Genomic DNA, 9,576 nt, shown 5'->3' with positions numbered 1-9,576 from the left:
AAACAGACACATAGATCAATGGAACAGAATAGAGAGCCCAGAAATGGACCCTCAACTCTATGGTCAACTCATCTTTGACAAAGCAGGAAAGAATGTCCAATGGAACAAAGACAGTCTCTTCAACAAATGGTGTTGGGAAAATTGGATAGCCACATGCAGAAGAATGAAACTGGACCATTTCCTTACACCACACACAAAAATAGACTCCAAATGGTTGAAAGACCTCAATGTGAGACAGGAGCCCATCCAAATCCTAAAGGAGAACAGAGGCAGCAACCTCTTTGACCTCAGCCAAAGCAACTTCTTCCTAGAAACATCGCCAAAGGCAAGGGAAGCAAAGGCAAAAATGAACTATTGGGACTTCATCAAGATAAAAAGCTTTTGCAAAGCAAGGAAACAGTCAACAAAACCAAAAGACAACCGACAGAATGGGAGAAGATATTTGCAAATGACATATCAGATAAAGGGCTAGTATCCAAAATCTATAAAGAACTCATCAAACTCAACACCCAAAGAACAAAGAATCCAATCAAGAAATGGGCAGAAGACATGAACAGACATTTTCCCAAAGAAGACATCCAAATGGCCAACAGACACATGAAAAAGTGCTCAATATCGCTCGGCATCAGGGAAATCCAAATCAAAACCTCCATGAGATACCACCTCACACCAGTCAGAATGGCTAAAATTAAGAAGTCAGGAAACGACAGATGTTGGCGGGGATGCGGAGAAAGGGGAACCCTCCTACACTGTTGGTGGGAATGCAAGCTGGTGCAGCCACTCTGGAAAACTGTATGGAGGTTCCTCAAAAAGTTGAAAATAGAGCTACCATATGATCCAGCAATTGCCCTACTGGGTATTTACCCCAAAGATACAAAAGTAGGGATCCGAAGGGGTACGTGCACCCCGATGTTTATAGCAGCAATGTCCACAATAGCCAAACTGTGGAAAGAGCCAAGATGTCCATCGACAGATGAATGGATAAGGAAGAAGTGGTATATATATACAATGGAATATTATGCAGCCATCAAAAGGAATGAGATCTTGCCATTTGCAACGACGTGGATGGAACTGGAGGGTATTATGTTGAGCGAAATAAGTCAAACAGAGAAAGACATGTATCATATGATCTCACTTATATGAGGAATTCTTAATTGCAGGAAACAAACTGAGGGTTGCTGGAGTGGGGGCTGGGGTGGGAGGGATGGGGTGACTGGGTGATAGACACTGGGGAGGTTATGTGCTCTGGTAAGTGCTGTGAATTGTGCAAGACTGTTGAATCTCAGATCTGTACCTCTGAAACAAATAAATATGTTAAGAAAAAAAAAGAAGAAGAAGAAGAAGGTAGCAGGAGGGGAAGAATGAAGCGGGGGAAATTGGAGAGGTAGACGAACCATGCGAGACGATGGACTCTGAAAAACAAACTGAGGGTTCTAGAGTGGAGGGGGGTGGCAGGATGGGTTAGCCTGGTGGTGGGTATTGAGGAGGGCACATTCTGCATGGAGCACTGGGTGTTATGCACAAACAATGAATCATGGAACACTACATCTAAAACTAATGATGTAATGTATGGGGATTAACATAAGAATAAAAAAATAAATAAAAGCAAAAAAAAAAAACACTGAAAAACAAAGGCAAACATAAATTATAGAAGTAGTCAGAAACAAAAAAGGAAAAATTGGGCCGACAGTAGATTTTCTCAGAAACAGTGGAATCCTGAAGAGAGAGAAAAAAAAAATGGAATGGTATCTTTACAATGCTGAGAAAATGTAACTACCAGTTTAGAATTCCATGCCTAGTAAAAATCGGTTTTAAAAAGGAAGATGAAGTAAAAAATTTTCAGTCGCACATTGAGAGAACTTGTCACCAAACCTGCAGGAAAGCAATTCATAAAGGACAGGATATTCTAAATGTAAACTAAAAATGCTGAGTGATACAGTTCAGACATAGGAGACACGATGGCAGTAAAACAATCCACGTGTGCATAAATATGAATGAACACTTCTTTACAAAACAAGGACAATAATTTCTTGCCCCATTTATTATTATGTAACATATATTAAATAATAACATATGATTATATTAACATATTATATAATATGTATAATTAAAATACACAACAAATAAGGCAGGAGTACAATGAACTATTCCAGGAAAAGAGCTAAAATGTCAAATAACGTAAGTGCTGATGAGCAGATGGTACATACTCGATCTCAGAGTAATTATTAAGGAATAATAACAGAGTGGAGAATAGCCAAGCTAATGCAGAGGAAAATAGAAAAATTCAAGCAAACAATGCGAAAGAATATAAGGAAGAAGCGGGCAACAAGGGGTCCTGGGTGGCTCAGTCGGTTAAGCCTCTGCCTTTGGCTCAGGTCATGATCTCAGGGTCCTGGGATGGAGTCCCGAGTCTGGCTCCCTGCTCATCGGGGAGCCTGCTTCTCCCTCTCCCTCTGCCCCTCCCCCTGCTTGTGCTCTCTCTCTGTCTCTCTGAAATAAATAAATAAAATAAAATTTAAAAAAAGGGGGAATAAAAATAGCAGAGACAGGGCAAACAGAAAGCTAAATTATATATGTAAACCCCAAAATATCAATGATTGCAATTAATAAATATAGCAAATACTCTAAAGACAATGATTTGATTTGATTTGATTTTTTAAGACAATGATTTTAGAACTGGACTTTAAGGCATCAAGCTACTTGCTGTTTTGAGAGATACTTGTAAGACATTAGAATATGAACAACATCACACAAACACCAGCCCCAGGGGAGCTGGTGTAACCACGGGATAGAAAGACTGTAAGAGTGACATATAAAGTTAGTGCCATCCCTTCTATCCTTGAAAACTATGAAGCTATCAGAAATCTTAAATAATGCTAATTACATCTGAAACTATTGATGCATTATAAGTTGGCTAATTGAATTTAAATTAAAAAAATAAAAAAATAAAATTATGCTAAATTTGTATGCACTTAACAAACAGCCAAAAAATGTACAAGGCAGAAATTGACACAACCAAAAAGAGAAATAGGAAAATGCACAATCAGATTGGGGGTTTCAAACACACCTTCCTCAGTAACCTTTACACAAAGAAACCTATCATACTTTATGGTAAAATGTTAACTTTCTTCAGATACAGGTAATGAGAGGGGCGTTCTACTAGAGGTTTCTCAGAAGCTCTCAGCCAGGGCAGAAGGGCTGGGGAATGAGACGGGATAGAGACTATACAGAGAGAAACAAAAGCTAGTCATTCATAGACAATACAGTAGCTTAGGTAAAAAGTGTCAAAAGAGGGGCACCTGGCTGGCTCAACTGGTAAGCATCGGACTCTTGGTTTCAGCTCAGGTCATGATCTCAGGGTTCTGAGACTGAGCCCCACGTCAGGCTCCACACTCAGCAGGAATCTGCTTATCCCACTCCTTCCCCCACCTTGCATTCTCTCTCTCTCTCTCTCTCAAAGAAAGAAATAAAATCTTTTAAAAAATGAGTCAAAAGAAACTACCAGTAATGAATAGAAGTGATCAATTGCCAGATCTTATACCACAGAGACACCAACTGCCCTTTTACAGTGTGTGTAACCAAGAAAGGATTCTTAGTGAGTGAAACTGAGTAAAGATACTCATGGAAATCCACAAGAAAAGGATGGAAGAAACACAGTGTAAAACCAGGTAAGGGTCTTGTTCGGGAAGTCCCCCACAGGCAAAAGCCAAATAAATACTACACAAATTGTGTTCTGCTTCTTTAGCAATTCGATGCATGCAAACTGAAACCACAGGACCATGTGTGGGCATCACATTCAGCAAAGCCGATCCTCATACACCGCTGGAGAGGGACTCTTCGCAGACCCTTCAACAGAGTCACCTGAGTGTGACAGCAGGCACGCCCCATAATCTCTAAACCCCACCAAGAAATGTCTGTGCACCAAGGACCATGCACAAGAATGCTCAAAGCAGCTTATTCCAGCTCCAATAGCCAAGCACTACAAACAGCCTAGATGCCCATCAACAGTAGAGGGGACAAACTGTGGTCTAGGCAAGCAATGGGAGATAATATAGCAACAGCACTTAAGGAAGTCCAGCTGTACATCACAACACAGACGAATCCCAGGGCGTACTTCTGGGACAACCAGTAACACCAGGAAAGTCCTACATCCCCTGGGCCTGAAACAGCAGGTGGAGAATGTGACGTGGTTTTCCTGAAGGTGGGGAAGGGAGGAGCTGCTGGGAGGAGGGGCGCAGCGACAGCTAGAACCTTCCGGGGGCCAGGGGGAGTCAGTGTCTCCCCTCGGCTGAGCCAACCAAGGGGATCAGAAAGTGAGATGGGCAAGGGCAGAGAACGGACCTGGGGGCGGGTTAGGTGCAGAACCGCCGCCCCCATCCACCCCTCTGTCCGCGCAGTGTCCATTCATGCATGCCACTCAAGTGAAGAAATCTTCCTGTCCAACACAAAGTAGATCCAGATGCCCATCAGGGGCCACATGCATTTCTTATCATGGGAAGGGAGACTAGAGAAACTGTCAACTGACTTAAGATGCAGTTGCTATGTTCCCTGCAGGAGGGCACAGGTCAAGGATGCTAACCAGAGCTTGCTTCTTCCACCAGCTATCCGTGGCCCCTCTTGCTACGCTAGCACGCTGGTGGCTGGTCCACAGAGAGGACATCTAATCCTCCCCTCCCCCAGCATCCCAGTCTTTAGAGGTGATGACTTCATTGCACTGCTGAATTTCCCATCGATCACGAAGCATGACAATGAATCCTCTGAGTCCCAGACCCAGTCCTCTTTGGCGACATTTTGCGGAGAGCTACTCAAGTTCCCCTTGAGATTTGAAATCAATGATCCTGGAATAGGAACCCCTGTCAATTTAGTGGCATGAGAGTCCTCCCACCAAAAAAGGCCAGGGCAGTCTCAGACTTCATGATACTGAAACTGACCATGACCCTTGATGGAAGAATTCTTTCTTTTTTTATGAATCGTGACACCCCCCAGGTCAAGTGTGCAGGAATGCGAAGTAAGAGCTGAACTCCTGGGTGTCTCCCTTAGGATTCCCCACCCTGCCTGCCTTCCATTCTAGGTTAGATCATGTTCCATCTCTGGCACCAAGGTCTCACTCGGCAAACAATGAGCATGAAAACCCCATATCAGACTCGGCCCGGTCCTCACCCTCAGAGCGGACTTCCCGGAGTCCCTGAGTTGGCTCCCCGGGGTTGGCCCCAGCTCAGAGGTGTGAATAAGAAGAAGAAAGGAATGAAGGCAGGTTCAATGTCAAACTCCTGAGCAGAATGCACGCCAACCCCTCCCTGCTCCAGCCCATTCTGTAACACAGCTAGAGACGTTGTCTTTTTACAACGTCCAGCTACTGAACTATCCTACAAAATACCCTCCACTCAGAGTGAAACACAAACAAAACGTGGATAATATGAGGAGCTTGTCTTCCTTTCCTAAGCAGGAAGTTTCGGCTGAACCCCTCTGTTACTGAAGGAGGCGGATTAAATTCAGCTCCATTAATCAGAAATGAAATAGCACATAAAAAGGTAGGACACGCAATGTTTTCTGGGAAGGGCAGAGCTCATAGCAAGAATCTGAAGCCAGATTAAAACTCAGTGTCCCTGTTTCTCTGGACTCTCTCTTGTAGCTGGGTCAGCCTCCCTGTCAGCCTGGTCAGCTTCATCTTGGGGCTGCTTTGCCTGACTCCTGGTCAGCGTCGGGCTCAGGTCAACCCCTCGACACTCGAGTATCTAATTAACTTAGTTAACTAATTTACTCTAATTAAAGTCTTCGGGCCTAGAGGTGGAAGGCTGTGTGTGTGCAAAGCCATCTCTTGAACTTTCTCAGGGTACACACACCCACTAAGAACAGAGCGTGACTGCTTTTTTAATCTGGCAGATCCAGGGGAAGTGAAACGTTGGTTCCAAGTAGATCAGGCCCGTCTGCAGTCTTTCTGCTCCACAAAGAGCAGTGCCCTGTGGGACTGTGAGTCTCCAAGGATCCAGCTATCCTATTGGTTGTTTCTCTGGAAAACCCTACTGATACAGGCTTAGATTATTAGATGAATTCTCAGGGTCTTGTTACCTGAGAATTTATATTTTGCTTTGAAGAAAAAAGAAAAAAAGTTCTTTAGCATAGTAGAGTATGTCTTCACTTTCAGAAATCAATTTTGAGGAGATGGGATGGAATGACTTGCAAGTACGCATTCACTTATAGCGAGAACAAATTAGCGCGTTCGACAAGCAGTCCCTGACGTCAGGGATTTGGGCCTGCACTATCATCCAGTGATTTTCATATGGGACCTCAGCCCTTGTGTTCTCCTGTTGGGATAAACAATTTTACAGAACATTAGCATCATGCAAGGACCACTCTGAGAATGTCATAGAAAAGTATAAGACCCCGTCACCATCTCCTCACACATAGACAAAATCATGGGCGCTGTCCACACCATAAAAGTGACCAATCAGCCACCATCCTGGCTTTTATGAGAAACGTGACTGCCACTTCTCTAATTAGAGCTTTAATCTCCACTCATTCCTTCTAAGGTATGGATGAGATGTACTTTGTCTACCATATTAGATAAAGAATCTTCACTGCTTGATGGCAGGAAACTTTCCAGAGCAGAATTCTGTTTTCTTTAGCCCTACCAAGAATTACCTAACTTGAGTACAAAATCTGTAAGTTCTTCCTAACAGTCTTTAAGAGGCCCCATTATTGCCCATGGTGCATGATCTCCCTCCTTGCTGCAAAAGCCATAAACCCAAATCGTTCAACTACAGATAGTCCTCGTGGTCTATGGGGAGAGGACAGTGACACATAAAAGGTATTCCTATAATTATATGCCCACCACCCTGGCTATGCTCTGCAACTCATAGTTTAAATACAAAGAGAGAGAGAGAGAGAATTAGACAGGGCTTCTCTACCCCAGCTTAACTCTTACAGTATAAAAATGTGTACAGGATCCCCAATGACAATTAAATCCCCAAAGATTTAATTGTCTTTGTTCATGTCCTTAAAGAGTCAGAAGATGGAAGACTGCCACGTTCTACCACCGTGGGAAACGATGATTTCGCCTGTTGGAAGGATATTCTTCACTTTCCTTCTGTTCTTGGCCAGACTCCCAGACAGAAATGACGTAACGACATGCTGACATGCTAGCAGAAGCGACATGCGGCCACAGGACACCTGTCCCTGCCCGACCCTTGCCCCACTTCTCAGGCAAACACACTGACATCCCAGCAAGACTACTAAGACCTCAGTTTTCTAGACCTCAACACCACCCAGCAAAAAAATTTTAAATTTAAATTAAAAAAAAGAGTCATATCCTTTTACTACCCAAATTATAACATCTCTGAGTCTTACCATAAAGTCTGTCTATACCCTGGGTCTCCACCTTAAATATTTCTGAGATTATTTTCTAGGTGATGTAGCTCGAATTACAGTCCAGAGTTCATAGTCTGTGAAGGACTTGTTATGGGTCCATGCCTACAGAAATACAAAAATTGAGACAGACCCTGCAAAGATTCGATTCAAAATCAAGGCTAAGGTGGCTGGAATGTGCCCTTGGAACACAAGCAAGATTTTCCCAAAGTCATCTTTGGGAATCACCCTGCAGCCCAATACATGAAAATAACTCCTTCATTTCTGTCTCTTACGTTGGCATCGACAGAAATGTCTCTGGTTCAACAGAAATATCCAGGTTTTATTTATTCATTAAAAATGGGTTACTCATAGAGGTGCCTGGGTGGCTCAGTGGGTTGAGCATCTGACTCTTGGTTTCAGCTCAGGTCATGATCTCGGGATTGTGGGACCGGGCCCCGTGTCGGGCTCCACACTGAGCAGGGAGCCTGCTTAAGATTCTCTCTCTCCTTCTCCCTTTTTTTTTTTTTAAGATTTTATTTATTTGACAGAGAGAGACACAGCGAGAGAGGGAACACAAGCAGGGGGAGTGGGAGAGGGAGAAGCAGACTCCCCACTGAGCAGGGAGCCCGATGCGGGGCTCAATCCCAGGACCCCGGGATCATGACCTGAGCTGAAGGCAGACGCTTAACGACTGAGCCACCCAGGCGCTCCTCTCCTTCTCCCTTTGTCCCTCCCCAAATTCATGTGCTGTCTCTCTATCTATCTCAAAAATGGGTTGCTCCTAGATACATATAAAATGTCAGATCTGGGTAAGTCGTTATTCAGTCCATTGATTTCCTTGCAGTGACCCCACCTGAACGAGACAACAGAGTAGTTCTGGGCTAGTTGGCTAGGACCCTGGTTCTCAGAGTGGGTTCCCCTGATCAGCAGCATTGGTGCCACCCGAAAACTTGTAGAAATGCAAATTCTTGAGCCTCATCACAGGCCAGTAAATCAGAACATTTCTTATGCTTGTGTAGAGAGAGAAAGAGAGAAGTATAGTTGACACACGGTCCATTAGTCTCAGGTACACAACATAGTGATTCAGCAACTGTATACATTATGCAGTGCTCAGCACAAGCATGGCCCCCATCCGCCACCATCCAGAGCTCCTACGATACCACTATGTTCCCCATGACCTCTTCACTCAATAACTGGAAACCTGTACCTCCCACTCCCCTTCACCCATGTTGCCCATCTCCCCACCCTCCCCTCTGACACCCATCAGTTTGTTCTCTGTATTTATAGGTCTGATTCTGCTTTTTGTTTATTTGTTTTGTTTTTCTTAGATTCCACATATAGCTGAAATCACATGGTATTTGTCTTTCTCTATCTGACGAATTTCACTTAGCATAATACCCTCTAGGTCCCTCCATGTTGCCGCAAATGGCGAGCGCTCATTCTTTCTCAGGGCTGAGTAATGTATATACAAACCACACCTTCTTGATTCATACATTATGGACAGTTGGGTTGCTTCCGCATCTTGGCTATTGTAAATGATGCTGAGATAAACATCAGGGTGCATGCATCCCTTTAAATTACTGTTTTTGTGTTTTAGGGTAGATATCCAATAGTGTGATTGCTGGATCATAAGGTAGTTCTATTTTTAACTTTTTGAGGACCCTCCATACTGTTTTCTGCACCAGTTTGCATTCCCACCAACAGGGCACGAGGGGTCCTTTTTCTCCACATCCTCGATGCTCGTTACAGAAATGAGTTTTTAACTAGCCCTCCCAGGGCTCCAGAGGCTTGCTGGATCTAAAGATTGGGACACTCTCCAGCACTGGGAGCAAAACCCATTTTCTTTGAACAGTGAGCACATCGTGTCACATGATCTGTTCTCAATCCTCATTTATTAAGTAAACTAATGAATTCCACATTCATCACACAAATGTGATACACTGGCTTTCGTTTTCTCTTTTGTGATACTTTGGCTTCTGTTTTCTCTCAAGTTGAAAACTCAATCAAATAAGCATCAGTGGAAAGCTTAATATATTATGGCAGGGCAGCAGGATTAAAATTTTTTAAAAAGGTGGTCTCCGTTTTCAGGAATAAATGCAAAGACCTAATGTGTTAATACGTGGGATGAAGCCCTTGTAATACAGGGCTGCTTGAAGGGCAGAGAAGAGGATACTCTAATTCCTTTCCAGACAATTTCTTGGAAGAGCAGACAGTTTGCTTGGGACCTGG

The sequence above is a fragment of the Neomonachus schauinslandi genome, chromosome 12 (assembly GCF_002201575.2).
Source record: "Neomonachus schauinslandi chromosome 12, ASM220157v2, whole genome shotgun sequence".
In the NCBI taxonomy this organism is placed as follows: domain Eukaryota; kingdom Metazoa; phylum Chordata; class Mammalia; order Carnivora; family Phocidae; genus Neomonachus; species Neomonachus schauinslandi.
The sequence above is the reverse complement of the archived record's forward strand: the minus strand, read 5'-3'. Positions refer to the sequence as shown.